Consider the following 23,656-nt stretch of genomic DNA (forward strand, 5'->3'; position numbering starts at 1 on the left):
ACTGCCACTGTACAAAATCCGAAAACACGTGTAAATCATCAGCAATCATGCCTTTTCTCGTCAATTTTACTTTATTTGTGCTGAGATTGGGATTTTCCTGAGTTTTCTGGACCAAATGTGTCCAATTTCACACACAAACATTTGAACAACAAAGTGGAGGTTTGATCCAGAATAAAAGAGAGATTGGATTAGGTGATCTGATCTGTTTTCAGAATCCCTCTTTTTCCTTTGTACAACCCATTTTCAAGATTAAGAGTTAAACTGTATTCGTTCAGAAAATAAATACTCAAATTTTAGGACGTCCTTTTCATATTTCATTTAATCAATCAAGTAATTTTATTTCTAAACCACCAAAGTGCTGTACAGAGTTCAATTCAAGGCATAGTTAAAATGACCCAGGATATAATTACAGTTAATAAACTACGTAAAACAGGACATAAATATCTAAAGAAATTATAAAAATGTTAATAGTTAAAAAGCCAAGGAAAAAAAAGATGAGTTTTAAGAGAACTCTGCCTAACTTGCAATGGCAATGCATTCCATGATCTCGGGCCTGCGGTGGCTAAAGCGCGGCCACCCCTCAGCTTTCTCCTTGTTTCAGGAACAAGTAGGACTGAATGATCAGTAAAGTAAAGTGAAGTGATTGTCACATGTGATACAGCACACGGTGCACACAGTGAAATTTGTCCTCTGCATTTAACCCATCACCCTGAGTGAGCAGTGGGCAGCCATGACAGGTGCCCGGGGAGCAGTGTGTGGGGACGGTGCTTTGCTCAGTGGCACCTCAGTGGTACCTTGACGGATCGGGATTCGAACCGTCAACCTTCTGATTACGAGGCCGCTTCCTTAACCGCTAGGCCACCACTGCCCCAGATCAGATGACCTAAGGGCGCGTGAAGGAGTGTAGGGCTGGATCAAATCAGATAGATACTGATGATCAAGGCCATTCAGACATTTAAAAGTTAACAGAAGTGGATTGGGTCCCAGTGCAAGGAAGTTAAGACCGGGGTGATGTGCTCATATTTCTTGGTGCTGGTTAAATTTTCGACCAGTTGTAGTCGATCTAGAGATCTCTGATTTACCCCAGCATTGCAGTGGTCTAAATGAGATGGGATAAAAGCATGGATTCAAATTTCAAAGTGGAAATGGGAGCAGAGCTGTTTAACTTTGATAGCTGTCTCTATTGGAAGAAGCTAGCTTTTAGTACTGAGCTGATCTGTGCTTCGAATTTCAACTCGGAGTCGAATTTTACTCCCAAATGTTTGGCAGAGTCTGCTAAGTATGGGTTCAGGAAACAAGGTCAGCAGTTCGAACATCACTTCAGTTCGAACATCACTACCTCTGTCTTTTTTCATTGAAATGTAAACAATTCTAGGGCACGTCCCTGAATACCCAGCAACATAAGCGAGACAAAAGAAACTGATGGTCCACAGTGTCGAAGGCAGCCATTAGGCCCAACAGTTCCAATGTGACACAGTGGCCAGAGTCACATTTCACCGTGTCACCGGTGTATCACACCAGTCATGTGTATCACAATGACAATCACTTTTCATTTTAAAGCCTGATTGTAACTCCTCAAGAGTGTTATGATCATTCAAAAATGCTTTCACTTGATAATACGTCTCCGTAATTGAGAAGGACAAGACTGAACACTGTTACATGAAGAGATGAGATCAAATAAAGTAGGAGTGTTGTTGGTCGGAAAAACTATCCCCTTTTTCCATAGTGTGCATATAAGGTGCCTCATATAAATTTCTCATGAAATATATATTTCTCATATATATTTACATTTACATTTACATTTACAGCATTTATCAGACGCCCTTATCCAGAGCGACTTACAATCAGTAGTTACAGGGGACAGTCTCCCTGGAGCAATTTAGGGTTAAGTGTCTTGCTCAGGGACACAATGGTAGTAAGTGGGATTTGAACCCGGGTCTTCTGGTTCATAGGCGAGTGTGTTACCCACTAGGCTACCACCACCCTATTTCTCATATAAAATAGAGATGTCAACCATTTAAAACATAAAAAGACTCTAACATAATTTTTTTTTTAAATACAATATCTGTTTGTTTTAATAGTTAATAGTTAAAAATTAAATATCTATTCTGAATCATCCACACATCGTTACATCTGTAAATAAACATTTGGAGTGGAGTTATTAAAAGTGATATGCATCAAACCATGAAATCACTTCCATTCTCCTCTTTCACCCTGATCTGTTCACTGGCAGCTCTGGTGGCTCTAAACCATGAACCAAGTCACAGAGCTCATCCACATGCAACACATTTTTGGGCATTTTGGTGGGCTTTTATTAAAATTGTATTTCAGTGAGGCTAAGAACCTAAACTGTGAGTGGCACATGTTCAGTTCATCCCCAGTAGAGGGTGAACATCCCCTTATTTTGATCCAATGACACTCCCTGGCACCTTAAACATTATTTCACATTTTCAATTCAGCCACTTATTTTGGTTTAACTTATTCTATTTTTAAATGTATGGGAACATGGCCAAAGAGCCGCTGGATGGCGCCATTTCCCCCTCCTGTCCTGTTAATTGCAAGCCCAGTGTGTGTCATTTTGGCCACCCTGTCGTTTTGCAGTCTTGGTCGATCCAATGTCCTGTGATGAACTGTACTGTTGTGTGCGACCTGTCATTTCTACCTGCTACTTTCTGTTGGCCATCATGCAGTTTTGTTTCAGTTACTTCAACAATAAAAGAAAGTTGTCATGCACCTGCATCTCCAGTTTTTCATAGAGTGACAACTATATTAACATTAAATACATATAAATTGTTAAAATCGTTCTATTTATGTAAATGATTCTTTTAAATCACTTACAGAATTGACATTTTCCAATGTAAAGGGAAAAAAAAACAAGCAAGAATTATGGCAGATCTTACAGTGCACATTATTTCTCATATTGAACACACAATAGTGAAATATTAAAGGAATTATTAAATCACACATATTATGAAATATTTAATTTTTAATTATCTGCTTACATACAGTTGTGGCCAAACATTTTGTGAATGACACAAATACTGGTTTTCACAAATTTTGCTGCTTCCGATGGCCTGCAGTGGTGGCCTAGTGGTTAAGGAAGCGGCCCTGTAATCAGAAGGTTGCTGGTTTGAATCCCGATCTGCCAAGGTACCACTGAGGTGCCACTGAGCAAAGCACCGTCCCCACACACTGCTCCCCGGGCGCCTGTCATGGAGTGCATCTGCACATACAGTGAGGTGAAGGATTTTGGTTTGGAGGATGTCCTGGTGTCAAGAAGGGCAGCAAAGAAAATATCCAGGACAGACTGATATTCTGCAAAAAGTGCAGGGATTGGACTGCTGAGGACTGGGATACATTTATACTAATAATCAAAGGTGCACACAATCAGGTAATCAGGAGCCAAAAATACAGAGAACACAAACTCCAGACCAGGAACAGGGAACACTTCTCAGGAAATGTCAGGAAACTGTGACAAAAGCACAAAAATAAGGCATCTTTCAATTCTCTGTACTTCAGACAAGCCACTCACAAAACGGTAGAGAGTAGAGTTGAGTGGAGTTTTTCATTCACAAATGCACAGGCAAAAGTAAATCATATTGTAAACCTACTCTAAGAAGTAAATGTAACCAAATAAAAGTATCTTGTTATTACCCACCTCTGCATAAATGATAATAAAAGAGAAATACTCGCCACTAATTTACGCACGAAGTAGCTCAACACTACGTAACATAAAAAAGAACACAGAACCAAAGGTGTGCCGTGACGGCAGCGACATTGGACCGCTTTGTTCTCAGAACACGCAAAAGCTTTGACAATTATTGTTGTGAAGAAGGTAAAGCAAACATACAGAAACCGGTTTTGTCAGAACTTATCTCATGCGAATTCTAAAAATGGAGCCGCGTGCATGCTGCATGTTACGTTCGTATACACAATGGTGGAATCACAGTTATGTAACTGGGCGACACCCAGGCACCGACTCGACTGCAACTGCATGAGAATAAAGAACCTTCACATCACACATAATGGATCCTGGACCTCATAAAAAAGGAGGAACTAATGTGTGGCATAACAGACCAGGGTCATGGTGACTGACGATGGAGAAGAACTGGAAACGTGATGCAGGCAACAACACCAGGCAGAGGGGAAAAGCTGGACACAGCACCAAAATCCGAGTTGCTGAAGCACCACCTGGTCTGGAATGTTTCATCTTTGTATCTTCCAACATACACCATGACCTCTCACCTTTCCCTCATTCCTCATGTGTCTAAGGGGGAAAATGTAGTATTTTTTTAAACAAATGCTACTATTTTATTTATAGAGTATAATCAGAGTAATTCTATGAAATGCAATTTTTGAATTATGTTAGAAGCTGAACTAGACATGCCCTAAAACGTCATGATTAATGATAATCTTGCAGTGATACCTAGTCTAGTCATAAAGACATTCACAATAACATCGTATAATATTTTATTTGAGTGGTGACTAACATTAGTAACAGTTAAATTCCTGTTCATATCTTATTGTAGTAAAAGATCTAAAAAGTGTTGCTTATAATCACCAACCTATATAATTGTGAAGCTATATGTAAATAATTAAGATTAAATGGCAAACTCATTTATAGAATTTGGACATTTTCCATGTGAATGTAACCAAAAAACCACCAGACAGAATTATAGCGGTTCTTACTGAGCACTTTATTTCTCATGTTGTACACACATTGTACAGTGAAATAAGGACATTATTTGTGCAAGTATTTATTTTTATTTATAATTATCTGCTTACATATATAGCGGAAATACAACTGTAGAGACGAGAGGGAGATCAGGCACCCCACCCAGGCTCCAACCCGGTAAAAGCAGGGACCCCAGGGCAGGGGGACCCCTGTGTGAAGGACCCTTGTGCCGGGTGCAGCAGTGGTTTCCAGGATGGGTGGGGTTACCGCTCTCTCCCTAATCTCACCAGGTACAGCTGGGTTGGGTAGAACAGTGAGGAGCGAGAGGCTAAAAACACCACAGCCTCAGTAAATCAGGCCCCAGAGAGGATTAAAGATACAACATCCAGGCAAATCCCTTCATTTTCTCGTTCGTATGAATACAGTATATCACGATTAACCATGGAAACGGGACCATTTGCCAGAAATCAGCGCATGCAGAGAAGCCGGTCAATGAGCAAAGATGAGCTGCTGCAGGACAGACAGGCTCAACGAGGCAACCAGCAGCATTGTGGAGAAAGCCATGGAGGGACCGGCCGCGAAGATGCTATCATATCTGCAACAAAACATTTCAGGACAGGAATAAATTATTGCATATTACATTTGTACTGAATAACAGAGGTGAAAAATATATCTTTTACCTAAAAATATATTTTTTACCTATTACCTTATTTTGTTCAAGCATAATATTCTATAATTGGTCGATAGACCTGATTGTTTGCAAGTGTACATCACTACATTTTACGTCTTCAGGATATGTACAAATTAACAATTTGAAACTGAATGTGGCTGCTTGCTGATTAAAGTGAAGTGAGCACAGCACATGATGCACAATTTGTCCTCTGCATTTAACCATCACCCTTTGTGAGCAGTGGGCAGCCATGACAGGCGCCCGGGGAGCAGTGTGTGGGGACGGTACTTTGCTCAGTGGCACCTCAGTGGCACTTTGGCAGATTGGGATTTAAATCGGCAACCTTCTGATTACGGGGCCGCTTCCTTAACCGCTAGGCCTCCACTGCCCCATGATCTAACTACCCATCCAGCCCTTTTTATATGGAACGCAATTAACCAGAATTTGTTTTATCAAAGTTTAAAAAGGGGAGGAGTCTGTAGGTATGATTAACACCTCACACTCGGCGTCCTCATTCTGGATTATTTAAACCCCCTCAGGTCAATACGTCTTGTTCTCTACACTAATAAATACCAAACCCACTCCCAACAACACCAACATGCAGGTTATTAGCATTTTAATACAAACGTTCTCATGAACATGACATTAACAAGTGAACTGATTGTCATTGTGATACACAGCACAGAACCCAGTGACACGATGCTTTTTACCATCATGCCACCACTGCCCCAGGTAACACATGAAAATATCTCCCTAGGTGTGATTTTTGTATTGCTTTTGGAAACATTACCTGTATTCATATGGCACATTCACTGAAAAAAAAAGAGTTATATAGTAAAGATTAAGACATTTGTAAATTGTGAAGTGTTAGTGTTTAGGCAGGCAATGCATTCTCAGCATCATGGGAAAATAAGTGAGACATGTACCATCAAAGAGGGGCTCATTCGTGGTGTTAAAAAGACCTGGAAGCTCGGACACATTTTGCAGGTATTCTTCTGGATTCATGCTACCTGTGAATTTTATATAATAATAATCATTTCATAAAAATAATCTTTAAAGAGAGTTTAAAATTATGCATTAGTGCTTGGTCAAGTTTTCCCACAGTAACATTTACACACTACCATTAAAGTAGGCGACATCCATGATGTTCAAAAATTCTGGAGGACTGACATTAAGTTCTGGGACAGGGGCAGTTTGCTGACTTTGTCCTAGATAAAAAAAAAAAAAAAAAAAAACAAACAGTAAACATTTTTTTATGCGAAAAATCAAGTAATCACACCAACAGTAAACAGTTCATAATGCCCAGAGACCCTGAATCCAGAGTCCAGAGACAATTTGTGCGAAGTAAAGCAAAACCCAAGTTCACCCAAGCGCCGGCAGCGTTGGCCACAGAATCCTCACCTGGGCCCGGAATTCCTTGTCCACTCGCCGCGTGGAGAAGAGCAGCCACAACGAGAGCAGCCCGGAGCGCCATCCTTCCGACTGAACGCAACCTGGAATTCCGATTCTTTATAACCTGTCTGTGTGGGTATTGTATGTGTGTACAAAGGTACAGACACACCCAGAGACTCCCACCAACACAGGTTCTCAGCACGGAGCCAGAAAAACCTCAAGGTCAAGGATGAGTGGCAGGGAAAGAAAATGCACGTCTCACAAACAGTGGGTTTAAATAAGATTAAACAGGGCACAGGTGACCCTCACACCAACACTACATATGAAACCAGGGAAAAATTACAGCATGAAGGTGGGACACAGCAAGGATACATTTATACTATGAAATGACAGATGCACACAATCCGGTAATCAGGAGCCAAAAAAAAAAACACAACTCCAGACCGGGAACATGGAGGCGGAGGACCTGGGATCTGGTTTGGACCACACCGCCTCAACAAACACAAAACTGAGGCATCTTTGTCTTCTCTAGTTAACCTCTGTACTTGACTCTTTCCTCAGAAAAGCTACTCAAAAGCTACGCTGTCACGACATACTTTAATAAGTATGGTGGACGCAAGGGTGATTAGATGTCCTGTCGGGCTCGAGCCCATTGCACCTGACTGCCTGAAATAAAGGGGGTGGGACTTGTCAACTGGATTCTTTCCAGTCCACCTTCATTCAAAAGCATAAGCGTAGCTTTCTCAGGTATTAGAAATGCATTCATCTGCACTTCTGTATGCTTCCTTTAAAAATATTGTTTCTGTTGTCAACGCAGCCTGCACCTATTCAGCTGTTCTGAATGGTGAAGAATAATATGATATAGAAAAAGAAATCTGCTTTGAAGGCAAACAATGTAAAGAGAAAAATGGGCATTGTGTTAAGATGTGAGTTGGATTCCTTTAAAATTTGCTATTTAAAATTAACTCTAAGTGGACGGGAGTATTTATAACTAAATATGAATTATTTATTTATTTATTTATTTTTCTTTAAAAACAAGCATTTAAATAGAAAAAAATTACATTTGGCGATTGGAGAAATATATTAAAGGTGAAATATAAATTGGAATGTAACTTGGAATGGAATTCTTTTTTATTTAAGATGATTTTTCAAATTTCTAAAGATCTCTTCACACCTATAACATTAAGATTTTTTGGGATAGAACAAACAAGTAATTTGTTTTAAAAAATTCAAATGTATCAAATTTGGGTCAAAAATGTTCATCACTGCTACTTATTCTATGTATTAAAATGTAGAAATGTATGCTGCCTGCCTTTATTGTCAGGTGTACTGATTGATGCCTTTGTGTATAACCTTGATCATTATAATTGCACAAAAATGAGCCATATGTCGCATAAAAAAAAAAATCTAAATCAAAATAAATAGCAAATTTATGTAAACTACCCTTTGTACGTACATGGAGAAGAAGAAAAATGTAAAACTGGAACATCAGGAACTAAACGTGGACATGATTTCCACATAGAATTTCCACATGAATGTCACAGATTTTAATGTTGTTATTGATTTTTGTATAATTCCAAATCGTTAATTATGTCCTTGATTGACATTTTGGGGTGCTCCAGTCACGTGGTCCGGACCGGAGTTTAGTGTTGACGCCCTGAATTGTGTGTGCACCTGATGTAAATGTATGAAGGTAGTCCTATCTAGTCTATGCTGGGACATTGCATGGATGTCTATGCGTGTACCTTGCCTTGTATCATGTGTTTAAATCCCCTGTCTTGAGTAGAGTCGTTCGATGCGTCCTCTGTTCTTCCTGCTGTGTCTTGCCGCCATGACAAATTATCATTATTGCCCATTGCTGGAAATAATGCATGTAAGTGTAATCACTTGCTCGTGGTGATGAGGACAGTCCAGAACATCGTTTTCTTCATGGTTGAGAGCCAGTGTCTATTGGGAATTCTTAATTGAACATTTACACGTGGAAATACTTCCTCATGAAGACACCCCTAAACAATGGTGTCAAGAACAAAGAAAGACAAACTGTCAGTCATGTTTAGGAATGTGTTTCACTGTGCATCTAAAATCTGAAAATGTTTAACTTTATTGGGATGATATCTGCCCATAACCTCCTACATTCAGCACAATATGAAAGTAACAAGTTATCTTATGTTATGAATGTTCACTTGTTCGTTTTGGTGTTATCTGCTGACAGGTCGGTTTGAAACGAGGATTTCTGTAATAAAAGGGGAGGAGTGTTATGCATGTGCATTAGTTTAATGTGTTCTATCGACCCCTACTGGTGGAGGTGTGTACTCTGTAGGAAATTTTAATCAGGGGTCACAATGATGCTCTGTGCCTTATGCTGCCTTATGGACCTACATGCCGTCTTAGTATTTAGTACACTTGCATATTGAAGGCAAACGTACTAAATGCAGATAATTCATGGGGGCAGTGGTGGCCTAGTGAGTAAGGAAATGGACCAGTAACTGATTCTGGATTATCGACCTGCCCCCGACCCCCTGTCTCCCAAATCGCCGGATTGAACCTTGCCTGCATAACCATGCATCATTCATCTTGATCATTCGTACGGACTGCTTCTTCGAATCTGGTGAAATTACTCCTTCAAGACTGTTGGAGAAGCATTTCAGGTGACGACCTCTTGAAGCCAATCGAGAGAATTCCAAGAGTGTGCAAAGCAGTAATCAGAGCAAAGAAACTAGAATATAAAACATGTTTTCACTTATTTCACCTTTTTTTGTGAAGTACATATGTCAGGATTGCCTGCAGCTGGGCTCCACACCGGAACCCAATCCTGACGCCCCATAAATGCCGGAAGTTTCCGCCCATTCGGGGTCGCTGGCATTTTCGTGAACTCGCTGCACGAACTTGACCTAGTTTTGTTTCATGCGTTTTGAGTTCTGGCAATCGCCACACGCCTACGGGTTAGTTTCAGTTCGTTATTTAAGTTAAATCGTTTTCGGCCACCGCGCCGCTGTTTATTTGTATTTCTTTATTGTTTGTATTAATAAAACCCCGTTCCCAGCATGTCAAACCTCTGCGCTTCCTTCCCCCGTAAGTCCGTAGTCGTGACAGAATGCCAGCGACCCCCCCAAAAGCGCAGAGGTGGAAAACAGAGGAGAAGAAACGCCGCGAAGGACTCAGCGCGGCGCGGCGAACGCGGACGCCAGGGGAGAGACGCGCCGCCCGTTCTGGTGGAGCGTTTTCTCCCCGAGAAGCCGTGGTACGCGGCGCCGCGTGATGACGTCACCCCCGGGAAACTCCGCGAAACCCGGAAGCGACAACGTCGGCGGGTGAGTGGGCGGAGCGAGGACGTTGGCGTCGGCAGCAGCGAGGAAGTGACGTGGGCAGCGAGCGCAGTAGAGGCGACCCCCACGATCTTCGGCATGTCGAGCCAAGAACTCTGCGCTCTGCTGGCAAGGCTCCCCGTGGACTGGGACGACACGGACGACGACGAGAGCACGGGAGACGAGAGTTGGGCTCCGCCCATCGCGCCAGTCTGCGATCGTCGCAAGGTCCGTGGGGACCCACGTCACTTCCAGGGGGGTGAGAAGCGGCAACAGCAACGGCGGCGTTCCTCCAGCGAGGAGGTGGGCAGCCTCCAGCCCGAATGGCCAGAGTACTGCCCATGGGAGCTTATCGCGCCATGGGTCCAGGATGTCCGCAGGGTGGACGACCCTTGGAGTCAACAGTGGGAGGACACGGATGACGAAAGCGATGATGACGTGGATTTGCGGTGGGCGGTCGGTGCCGGGATGGCTCCGCCCAGCGTGCGCGTCCGAGATCATCGCGGCGTCCGTGATGACCCATGTGACTTCCGGGGGTACGAGGTTGACACGGACGACGACCAGGATGACGCCGTTTGGGCAGTCGGTGCCGGGATGGCTCCGCCCATCGCGCCCATCCAGGATCGTCACGAGGTCCGTGGAGACCCACGTCCCTCCCAGCAGTGTGAGGAAAGCTGGTGGAAGAGGGCGACGGGAGGTCGCCAGCCAGCAACTGCGCTGCCGGGACTGCCTCGCAGGGAATCCTCCATTCCTGCTCCAGTCGCCGACCCGCCTTCCCTCTGCCCAGACGTTCCCCAGCGAAATGGCAGCGCAGCACCAGCGCCCACACCTGCTGGAGAAGACGTCCACCCCCCTCCACACCACACACCTACCACCATCTCCAGCGACGTGCCCAGCCCCGTGTGGGACAGCCCAATTGTCCCGGGACCCTTCAGTGGGGCAGCAGACACTGATAAGACCACCACCATCCTATCGTGTCTGCTTGGGTCAGCATGGGGCTGGAGCGCAGCCCTCTGGCAGCAGGGAGAGACAGACAGCAGTTTTCGGGACTTCCAGCAGAGACTGAGGGCGGAGTTTGATCGGCCAGAGCCTGAGCCAGGGATCGAACTCTGCCCCTCCACCACATCCAGCGCCAGTCAGGATCCGGGGCAAGAAGACCAAGCACTGGCGGGCGACGAGAAGGTCGCGCCTCCCGAGATCCTGGCTGTGCCCCCTGAGGAGGTCCCGGAGTGCTCAGAGAGGGAACTAGACGACCCTCTCTTCTGTCTGTCTCTGTCTGTGTGTGTGTGCGTGGCATATGTGTCCGTATGTCGCCCCCACTTCCCCTCTTTGTGTCCACCAGATGGTGACCCAGCAGCAGAGCCGAACCCCAGGGAGGGAGTTCCCAACCTGACTGCACCGGTCCAAGGCGAGGTGGACGAGCCCCAAGGTACCCCTAAGTCCAGCCGGGGGGGGTGCTCCCCCAAAGAATTTTTTGGGGGGGTGCAGTTCGGGTTGGGGACTCCTCCTGAGGGGAGGGGAGGTGGGGAAGCGATGGAGCTGGGTCCTCCGGTAGCCAGTGAGGAGGGCGGGCCAGGCATGGGCCTGTGTCTGCCTCCAGAGGGGTGGAGCGCCATAGAGCCCCCGGGTAGGCATGAGGACCCAGCTGGGACAGACAGGAAGAGGGCCTGCTTGTCCCAACGGACGCAGAAGGGGCTAGCCGGATGGTCTGGCAATGCCCCCCCCTTGGCACCAGGGCCGTGCAGCGAGAGGGGCTGCATAGTCCCAGAAGGCACCAGCCTGGGGTGCCTGGAACAGTCGCCGGAGGCTCTGGGACAATCTCCCTGCGCGGTGCAGGGGGTGACACAAGACGTGTCAGAGGGGACATGTGGAGACAGGGCCCACACGTACCCAGATGGATCGGCCCTGATTATTGTGTGCAGGTACGGGAGTCCGGGGCCGCCAAGCGGGACCACGCCGGGGAGCCAGGCCGAGGGTCCGGGGCCGCCAAGCGGGACCACGCCGGGGAGCCAGCCCGAGGCACCGGGGGCCGCCACGCCTGACCACGCCGGGGAGCCAGCCCGAGGGACCGGGGCCGCCACGCCTGACCACGCCGGGGAGCCAGCCCGAGGGACCGGGGCCGCCACGCCTGACCACGCCGGGGAGCCAGCCCGAGGGACCGGGGCCGCCACGCCTGACCACGCCGGGAGCCAGCCCGAGGACCGGGGCCGCCACGCCTGACCACGCCGGGGAGCCAGCCCGTGGGGACCGGGTCCTCCAAGGGGAGGATACAGCAGGGCAGGAGCCCTGTGGTTGCCGCCGTCCGCCCCGCCGCCTCCACTGATGGTACTGTTGGGGCTCCGAGGACGTAGCCCTTGGAGGGGGGGCTCTGTCAGGATTGCCTGCAGCTGGGCTCCACACCGGAACCCAATCCTGACGCCCCATAAATGCCGGAAGTTTCCGCCCATTCGGGGTCGCTGGCATTTTCGTGAACTCGCTGCACGAACTTGACCTAGTTTTGTTTCATGCGTTTTGAGTTCTGGCAATCGCCACACGCCTACGGGTTAGTTTCAGTTCGTTATTTAAGTTAAATCGTTTTCGGCCACCGCGCCGCTGTTTATTTGTATTTCTTTATTGTTTGTATTAATAAAACCCCGTTCCCAGCATGTCAAACCTCTGCGCTTCCTTCCCCCGTAAGTCCGTAGTCGTGACAACATAACTCCACATGTGTTCATTCATAGTTTTGATGCCTTCAGTGAGAATCTACCAACGTAAATGGTCATGAAAATGAAGAAAACACGTTGAATGAGAAGGTGTCCAAACTTTTGGCCTGCACTGTATGTGTAGGTGAAGGGTGTGTTCGCACAGTGTGAGTGTTTGTGTGGTCCCCGAGTGAGTGTAACTTTTCCTTTGCCCGTCTCCATATCCATTTGCCCCAAGTGGGCAATATGTTTGTTTGTCCTTCATTTAAACAAACTGGTTTTTGTTTAAGCACCTGCGCCTGGGTCCTCCCCTTTCTTGTGGACATGTGACCTGTCCGTGACAGTAAGACACAGAACACTGAACTCTATGCATCATATACAAAAAAAACTAAATAACATCAAGTTTTAAGATAATCAAGTATTAGGTTTAGATGCCGCAGAGGGTATGGGAATCTCCAATATAACACTGATCAGTTAGATGATCCATGGATGAAATGGACACTTAAGATATGGAAATGGTCATAAAGGAAAATAAACTTGAGGATGATATTGCAGTTCTTAAATGGTGTGCTTATGATTTAGACTTCACACTAAATAAATCAGATTCAATGTTTAGGGACTGTACAGCAAAAGGAATAACAGCTCTGTGTAATATAATGAAAGAGGGAAAACTGCTGAGTTTGGAAAAGCTGGAACAACAGGATTTTTACAGAAACCTACAAATGCAACAATTTGTTAATGTGAAGAAGAAAAGCTCATTACTCAAAAAGGCATACAAATCAGATTATAGTGGAAATGTTATTTCAAACCTATATATGGGCTTGCTATCTCTTAAAGCAAATTCAACATGGTGCATGAGAAGAGAAAGAGGAATTGTTGTATCTGATGACGAGTGGACAACAATCTATGAATTTCATTGGAAATGTACCAGTTCATATAAGTGGAGAGTGAAAGTGAAGTGATCGTGATACAAAGCACACCTGGTCTGGAGTGTGACACCATGAGTTCATCTTCAAGTTGAAAAGCAGCTTTCATCGTGCACCATGATTTCTCACCTTTCCCTCGTTCCTCGAATTATGTCATCATCATGAATTGGACATGACACAAAAACATTTTCTGAAGAAATTAAATGTAGTGATGCCTTGACATTATTCACAGTAACCACGTATAGTATTTTATTTGAGAAGTGTACGACTAAAGTTTATTAACATTTATATTCATGAGCATATCTCATTGTAGTCAAAGTGTTGCTTATGATTGCCACGACATGATGGTAGACATAGGGCAAAGACGAGGGTTCGGATCCAGGCTCAGAGGTTGCTCAGATTTTTATTTGGAATTATCTGCTTACATATATAGCGGAAATACAACTGTAGAGACGAGAGGGAGATCAGGCACCCCATCCAGGCTCCATCCCGGTAAAGCAGGGACCCCAGGGCAGGGGGACCCCTGTGTGAAGGACCCTTGTGCCGGGGGGGGCCTTCACACTTTCTCAAGCCTCCCTGCGTTCGTATGAAATACAGTATATCACGATTAACCATGGAAACAGGACCATTTGCCAGAAATCAGCGCATGCAGAGAAGCCGGTCAATGAGCCAAGACGAGCTGCTGCAGGACAGACAGGCTCAACGAGGCGACCAGCAGCATTGTGGAGAAAGCCATGGAGGGACCGGCCGCGAAGATGCTTTCATATCTGCAACAAACATTCAGGAAAGGAATAAAATTATACAGCATAGTACAGGGTGGGCCATTTATATGGATACACCTTAATAAAATGGGAATGGTTGGTGAGATGAACGTCCTGTTTGTGCCACATTAGTATATGTGAGGGGCAAACTTTTCAAGATGGGTGGTGACCATAGTGGCCATTTTGTAGTAGGCCATTGGATCCAACTTTTGTTTTTTCAATAGGAAGACGGTCATGTGACGCTTGGTTTTAATGTAACTTTATTCTTTCATTGAGTTATTAAGTTTCTGACCACTTATAAAATGTGTTCAATGTCACCTACCATTACCCTTTCATTAAGGTGTATCCATATAAATGGCCCACCCTGTACATTTTGCACTCCTTAACGTGGAAAATGTAAATGAAAAAATACGTCATTTTGTTCAAGCTATCCAGCGAACATCACTGCATTTTTTTCTTCAGGATCTGTAGTAATTAACCAATTGAAACAGGAAGTGGCTGCTTGCTGGCCATCTGTATGTAAGAGAGGAAATAACTACTCACTCAGTCCTTTTTAACCAGACTAAATTTTAATCGTCAAAGCTTAAAAGGGGGGCGGAGTCTGTTTGCATGATTGACAGCACTCACACACCCTGCTTCCTCATTGTGGAGGATTTAAACCCCCTCCTGTCACACGCCCAGGTGTAGCCCAGAATTCCTCTCCTCCCTTTCCTGCCAATCTACACAGGCTGAAACGTGACCCCGCCCACTACCAACCACCAACATGCAGATTATCTTTAAATCAAGCCTCTTGATGGGTCAACTGGTAAACGTGTGGGTTTTATAATGTTGCACATATGTGATGGCAGTACAGATAAATGGTTTGAGCCATTAAATTTGAACCATTGAAGAGATTTATAAGTAAAATTTCACATCTTACCCGGTGTGTACACAGTTTCAATTATGCTGGGGACAAGGAAAAAAATGAAAGAGTTTCAGAAGGACAGAAGCCACGGGAAGCATTGGACAAGATTATCTGGACAAACATTACCTGCTGTTGAATGGCAGATCCACTAAAAAACAAAATCGAGAAAATTAAGGCCGGTTATACATGTGGAATAGAGCGTTTAAAAGTGTCATGACCCTGAGTATCATGCGTTAGTGATTGATAAGTGACGCATTACACATTTTCTCAGAAACAGTTTGAGATTTACACACGTACCATCAGTGATGAGGCGCTCTGTGAAATTGAAAAAATCTGGAACACAAATGAAAACAATTACTAACTATGACCCAGCGGGAAGGTGGACACATCTGAATTTGAGACTCCTCACTGATTTCAAGAGGAACTGTGACATGAAAGTAATACATCTCAAAGCCTGAGATCCAATAAAAGGGTTCATTGCCGACATAATAAATAATACCAATTTCTGCATCCACATCATTAGCCATCAGTTCATAACGCATGAATCCAGAGACATGATGTGCCAAGTAAAGCAATGCCCAGCATTGTCCACAGCCTCCTCACCTAGCAGCAGGATTCCTTGTCCACTCACGGCGTGGAAGAGGGCAGCCACCACGAGAGCAGCCGGAGCGCCATCCTTCCGACAGAAAGTGACCTGGAATTCCTCCTCTTTATAGCCTGTCTGTGTGGAGGTTGTGAATGTGCACAAAGGTCCAGACACACCCAGAGAATCCCACCCACACACCTCTGCAGGTTCTCAGCAGGCCGCCAGGAATGCCCCAAGCATCCGGAGCTTGCACCTGACTTGTGTGGGTTTTGGCACTAAAACCCACTGACCATGTCTCCATTAGAGCACACGTTCACATATATTCATATTTTAATACTATTCTAAATATTACGATAAATATATGCATGTAAAATTACAAGTGACTGTGGTTCAGTTTTTATTAATTAAATGTGCATTTTCTGTTCAAATTAGAGACGTTTGTTCACTGACATGAAAATTTGACCACAAAACAAGTTAGACCAGACAGCCTGGTTCACAAACAGATGGATTTGACCAGATCTTTTAAACATAAATATAATATGAAATATATGTTAATATGTCATGTTAATATGTGACTTTGGATATGACACTTTGTATGCACAGTAATAATATGGAGTAAATAGTAATGAAGGACTAAGGAATTACTTATTTATTAGAAATATTTATTGAGTATTATGGAGCTAGGTTGTATTCTGTTGTTTTTAGGTTGCTGTGTAATGTCTGAATATTTAGTTATGCCTTTATTGTCATTGACATACTGACATAAAGTTATGGGGTATGGACAACAATGTCGCACAGTTTACAGGTCAGTTTTGAAACATTTTTGGGGTATATGAACAAATAAATAAATGTGTGTGTGTATGTATATTTGTATGTATATATACATAAATACTGAAAAAACACATATTATTTTGTTTCCTTTCAAATAATTCAAATAAATGCATGTCTGAATTTTTTTTTTTTTTTTACTTTATTTCAAGTAAATCCATTAATCTTTTCAAACCTGCAAAGGTGTAAATCCAGACATAATCACTTAAACAGCAGGGTGTGGCACTGGTACTGGTCTGGCCTACCAGGTCCATTTTTGCTTGGACCTCCAAAGTGAATTTGTCCTGCTCTGGGCTCATTGGTTTCCTCCCACAGTACAACGAAAAATTCACACAGTTTAACCAAATGTAAAATCCCCAAAACCACCTCTCAGTTTAATGTAATATATCCTGCATCTCTTCATCTAAATTATTCATGTTGTATCTAGGGGATAAAAATATCACATAACAGCGGGACACCTGATGTGGCAATAAAATAAAAAAATAAAATAAAAAGGGCTTGAATTTCAGAGACTTGCAGAACCAGCACTGCTGCATGTCTACAGAAATTGTCACTATTCCGGGGTGACTGCCCGGGAACGCAGCTGAAGGGGTGACTATGTTTTCATAGAGCTCATTCAAACACATGGATGACGAATATACCCTGAATATATTTTACTCAAAAACATTTTTCAACTTCAAACTTTTGGCAGCAACTGCTTTTTTTTTTTTACTTTATAATTATTACATATTTATTCAGATCATTTTGCCAGGAGAAAGAGACGATCAAGAGCTTTTATTTTGACAGGTATATCTCAATTTTGCCAAAAGTGTCACTTATATTTTATATGTTGTTCTCACCCCTCGATTTTAGCAGGCATTGGGTTTTATGTTAAAAAATTGTAATATTAAATATCTGAGTGATAGTGAAATGGCGAGAGAGAGGAGTAAAACATTTGTCTATTTTAAAGATTGTGTTGGTGTCTAGGTCATGTTGTGTGTGTGTGTGTGTGTGTGTGTGTGTGTGTGTGTGTGTGTGTGTGTGTTGTACAGGTTAATCAAGTTGACAATATCAGCCGGAATGCTGTTGGAACGCCGGGGAATTTGGAATTCTTCACACATCACCAGACCACGTGTGGCTCGGAGGAGCTTCTCTGAAGATGCCTGAGATGCTCCACACCCAACTCAAACCGGAGTAAAGGCCACGCAAATACAAACCACACTCGTTCTGCACATGTCAGCATATATTTTACACCGTGACAGAACAATATCACTCATTCGATTTTTTTTTTTTTTTTTACAAAAGCAGCGATAAGGTCTTTTTTTTTTTTTTTTTTTTTAATAATTCGACTCGTGTGGAAATTGAAATCCCTCTTCACCACCTGATTGTCAGTGTTTCGGGAACGTTCGTGTCGGGAACCTTCGTTTGCAATGCAAATGACCGCGACAGCGACGAAGGCGCCGAGGTCTTCCTCACTTATAAAAAAAAATACCGTGCAAGCATGATAAAACATTATCATCCTAATAAATACCAGCTGGACCGAACGTGTTATAGCCAGAAGTGCCATGTTCGAAGCCCGCCGTCGCGTTGGGTTGAGGTGACTGGCCGGTCCCTCCGGGGACGCGGGGACAGATAACGGGGTGGCGAGGAGGGGCGCAGGCGGCCCGGGATTTGCATCTCTGCGGCGGCGGCGGCGACGGCTGCAGCAGCGCGATTTCCCGACGAGGAACAATGACCATGGTAAAACATTTATACACATTTTTTACGCTTTTCCTTTTAAATCCACAAGAGGTTAAATTAAAGCCGGGAAGGCTCGTAAAGTGTTATTCGTTTTAAAGTCTCCTCGGTCCAGATCGAACGATCTTAGTTATCGAAGGCTGTCCTGCCAGAGACTATATTTCTACTTTCAGTATCGAACGTTTCCACTTCTGGTTTAAGAAACAGCCCTGATTTGTGGGTAATTCATTAAACCTGATTAAAACCTGTAAAAAAAAATAAATGAAGTTAATAACCTTATGAATGAAAGAGGTTGATTTTATATTTAATTTCAGCAGTTTTCTATTCCAAAAGATCAGCATTTATTTCAAAATGTTTTTTTTTTTTTTTAGACTTCTTATCCATTTGATTGTAATATTTCTCTGGATGTCATGTCATGGTTGAAGCCAGACGCTTTTCTGTTGTAAGATGGGGAAGGTGTTAAAACCGTGACGTCAGATAAGTCAGCACATGTTTCAGCGGGACCACTGAGTAGTGCCAGCAAGTTCCCCCCTTTTCCTGCGGTGTCTCCGGTTGCCCACGGAGACCTGCGTTATGGACGGGAATCTCGTTTTGGCTGCGTGTGTTGCAGAGCGATGCTCACCCCAGATCTCACCGGGCTCTTAAAGGTCCCGCTACCGAAGGCCCCAGAAAGTAGATCTCCGACGAGAGGCCGAGGCCTTCTGCTTCAACGGGGGTGGTGACCCAGATGTGGGAGCAAATGTTTGCCTTCCATATTGATTCCACGGCGGGTGCGGCCTACAGCCGGGTTCCTGTATAAAACGATATCGGCGGGGACTTTTATTTTAGAGCATCTGGGCCACCTGAAATGTGCAGGCAGGCTGTTGAACAATGGGACACGGGCTTGGTGGTCCTGACAACTTTGTAGCCACAGTTTAGATGCAGGTCATTCTCCTTTTGTTTTTTTTTTTTTGAGAAAGGAGAAGGCCACCGTTGTTAAATAAACCGCCGGCGGGTCGGTGGCGAGGGAAATGGGAGGTCTGTATTTAGTTCCCGTGGACCTGCCACCCTCAGCCATTGTCAGCGACGGTCCCTCTAATGGACATGCCCGCTCCACGTGATGCTGCTTAACAGCGTCTTTCCCACTTTCTTCCCCACAGAGCTTTTTTAAGGTTTGAAGGAAGCCGGGTAAGAGATTTTTTCATTTTTCTTCACTTTTATATTCGGGCGCTATTGTCTCAGTCCTATCTATTTATTCAGAGGTATGTCTTGAAAAATAAACTCAGTAAGTTCAGAAAAACACTGACAGTGCACACCCATTTCATAAAAAAAACTTGTATTGCAAGGATCACCTAAAATCACCTCAAAATCAGTGAAATAAGGCCCAGAGACTTGTATTTCCACCTCTCCCCATCCGGCACTTTTCTGTCTTGAAAAGGGGAGGAGCCTGAGGGCATGATTGACGGCTGGATGATTTAAAGGCCCCTCCTGTCAATATGTGACGCGCCCCGTTCGTGAAAAAGTATGGCCCAGAGCGTCACAAGACCAGGCCAAAACACATGAAATTTCTAAATTTCTTTATTTCTCCTTTTAGTTTGGGATGTTCTTATGTATTTCAAAGTGTTAGATGTTTAAAATTGATGTGAAAAGGTTTTATCAAAAGATACTTTTTCAAGGTCAAACGTGTTTTTGCACAAAACACATGAGACATGCTGAATTCTCCAACTTTCTGTGTTGGAAATGAAGTTTCTATGTTGTAAGAGAGAAAAAGTATTAAAAAGATTAGAATGCGCTGTCCGGAATCAGCTTTTTTACCTTACACGCGCTGAAAATCACTTTAAAGCACTCCGTTCAAGGTCAAACATAGTTTTACAGAAACAAAGCTAAAAACACATGAAAGTTCAAATTTTCTATAAGGATACTACATGTTAGACATGTACATTTTTGATGGGAAAGTATAGTTCCAGGAGAAAGTGTGTTTTTCAAGGTCAAACATAGTTTTACAGAAAAAATGTAATACGTTTTCAGGGCCACGTCTGTCTGTGTTGTCAGTAAACATGATTAAAAATCTGCTCATTTCTGCAGACATAACGCGCCCCCTGCTCCTCCCAAGAGATCAGGTGAGTTGTGAGAGAAGCGGTGCGGTTTTCTTAATAGGAGGAGAAGAAACGGTTCGGATTGGATTCAAACGCTTTTTCGCCGCTGACTCCTCAAACCATAAAGCCATTTGTTAGTCAAACCAGTCTGGAAAAGGCGCTCCTGTGTGTATAATGTGGAACATCATGATCCACACGGAAGTTGGCTTTTATATATGAAGCCTCCAATTCACCCCAAAGGAAGTGAATATTTTCATATTTTGCTTTATGGTGGGGTTTGGTTGTTAAGCAGCTCATCATGCGGTATTTTATGCAGAATACGTAAAAGGAAGTTGCATGTCACTTTTATTTCTGCTCTATTTCAGACAACACTACTTATGGGTGGCCTGACAATGAATTTGTAAGTTCTTCCTCTATCTTTACTGAGAACACACTCATGCCGAGTCATGTGCTATTTCTACCTCGGTCTTAGTTCAGGAAAACACAAAATGTTGTGTTTTGACTGGCAAATGAATATTAGGAAGAAAATAAAGAAGTAGATGTTGATTCATCCAGTTAAACACACACACACACACACACACACACTAGATCTGTGTGTTGCTATAATCCCCATCAGGCGAGTATTAGACTTCCTGTTGCCTGTGGAGATGGTTCTGCTGTCACTTCCTCTTTCCTTATTGGGAACAGATAATGATAATTTGTGTGTGTGTGTGTGTGTGTGAATGTTTCTCAGTTCCTTTCAGGTAAAAGGTAATGAAATAAATAATTTGGAATCTTTCATCACGCCGCTTTTACTTACAAAAGTAAATCGGTGATATTAAACTGCAGTCGAACGGCAGAAAGGACGACTTTCTGATTTGTGTGTGTGTGTGTTCAGGACGAGGAGGACAGTGACACATACGAGGCTCCGCCCTGTGAGATTCCCATAAGGCCAATGACTTCTAAACCAGTGGAAGAGAACGTCTACCTGGGTAAAAAAATTAAATTTTTGGGTTTCCTCTCTCAACCCTGAACTACGAATTGCCGTTTCTATTTTGGAGGGTTGGGTGTGTCCAGGCATTTTTCAACATCAGGCACATGATCAGATTTTAGGAAAACCAGCAAAATATTGGTCTGCTGTGATAATGGTACTTCTAACAAGTTTTAACTATATATAACAATTAAAAATACATATATCATTTATTATATAGTTATAAAATAGTGCAATTAAGTAACCAAATCCACTTTCTTATAATTGAATTGGACCCTGTAGGGGAAGCGATTCATCACGCCAGCAGCTAAAGAATCCTTCCCCCTGCACCAGGTACCTACTGTCTGTAAACGGTGCTATGAGTCCATCGTCCGAAGCTGATACTGTAACAGAAATCGTTACTGAAAGCGTTAATGCAGCATATTCAGTATTCTGCCGCGATTATTTTAAGAGCGACATAAAGACGACGTGTGAAAGCTCAGAGCAAACGAACGGCCCAAAGCAGGAAGAGGAATATCAGCCTATGATGCAGAACGTAAGACAAGGAAACGCTGCGTAAAAAGGCCTTTTATACCAGGGAGAACAAAGGGGAATTTATCCCGACCAGAACAGGAAGAGGAAGCCCGTGTAACTGTTATAGTTACAAAGTTATAATATTAAAATCAGGGCTGCCAAAATGAAGGCATGAAGGCAGGGAGCACAAGAGCAGCAACCAATGTGCCATGTCCCCAAAGAAAAAAAACATTTTATTTAAAGTGGACCAACAAACATATTGGGGTCTACTTGGGGCAACTCGTGCACACACACACACACACACACTCCACCTACACTCACCATTATCAGTACAGTAGGGTGGGTAGTAGCCTAGTGGGTAACATACTCGCCTATGAAACAGAAGACCCAGGTTCAAATCCTAAGTTGCTCCAGGGGGGAAACTGTCCCTGTAACTATTGAAGTCACTGTGGATAAGGGCGTCTGATAAGTGCTGTAAATGTAAATATACACACACCATAGTCACCATAGTCACCTAAGTTGAATAAATGTATTTCATTGCCTTAAAAATATAGAAAAAGTTGTGTCATTTTATGATGGCAGGTGTCATTATTCTGCTTTTCTGTTGCAACCTGGTAACATTTGACCCCTCCAAGCAACACAGATAAGATGATTTTTAGCATGAAAGCAGATATAGCAAATGGCACCTCGTAGCTGACGTCTTGCGCGTGTCTTTTTTTGACACCACAAGACCCTGTTGCTCTGCATTCAGTTGACCATGAAGTACTATTTATGCCACAACACCTTAGAGACAAATGTGCCCACTGGTCTGTGCCCACTGGTTTAGAGCTGTCTGTGTGCTAGTAGCCAAGCGGGTAACACACTCGCCTGCGAACCAGAAGACCCGGGTTCAAACATTTACATTTACATTTACAGCATTTACCAGACGCCCTTATCCAGAGCGACTTACAATCAGTAGTTACAGGGACAGTCCCCCTGGAGCAACATAGGGTTAAGTGTCTTGCTCAGGGACACAATGGTAGTAAGTGGGATTCGAACCCGGGTCTTCTGGTTCATAGGCGAGTGTGTTACCCACTGGGCTACTACCAAACCCCGCTTACTACCATCGTGTCCCTGAGTGTCTCCAGGGGGGGGGGACTGTCCCTGTAACTACTGATTGTAAGTCGCTCTGGATAAGGGCATCTGGTAAATGCTGTAAATGTAAATGTCTCATTGTTTTTTGGTGCGCTGCCTGCGTCCCCTGTTTGCACTCATGTACCCCAGTTTGTGTCGGTTGTCGCACACGTGCACTTTATGTCAGTATGTAACTTTGTCTAATCGTTCAAATGTTACATGTAGCACCGTGTTCACTATGTAGCGTCTAACACGTATATAGCTGAAATGACAATAAGACTGTACAACAAGGCGCAGAGCCAATAAAGAGCGAAATGAAGATGAAGGAGGACAGAAGGTAGATGAAGCAGGTTTCAGAGTCGTGCTTATTTTAGGACCCGCTGGAGGCCGGATGGGGGCCCGATAAATGAGACCATAGAGCCGTTTTTATACCATTGTAAAGACCCTGGTCATGGTGTCAGGTGAGCGCGGCGGACTGAACGCCGACACTTTTTTTCGAAGTGTCGACATGCGCGTGTTCTGTTGGTGTCCAATAAACGCT

At 43.9% G+C, this 23,656-nt stretch overlaps 1 long non-coding RNA gene across 1 annotated transcript; it reads left to right on the forward strand.

Annotated features, from left to right (window-relative positions):
• The first annotated feature begins 20,446 nt into the window (after positions 1–20,446).
• LOC114799033 (uncharacterized) lies at positions 20,447–21,490 on the forward strand. Its single transcript, XR_003751173.1, has 3 exons — positions 20,447–20,543; positions 20,885–20,919; positions 21,397–21,490. It is a non-coding gene; the product is annotated as an uncharacterized LOC114799033 (long non-coding RNA).
• The last annotated feature ends 2,166 nt before the right edge of the window (positions 21,491–23,656 follow it).

The sequence above is a fragment of the Denticeps clupeoides genome, chromosome 11 (genome assembly GCF_900700375.1).
Source record: "Denticeps clupeoides chromosome 11, fDenClu1.1, whole genome shotgun sequence".
Taxonomy (NCBI): Eukaryota; Metazoa; Chordata; class Actinopteri; order Clupeiformes; family Denticipitidae; genus Denticeps; species Denticeps clupeoides.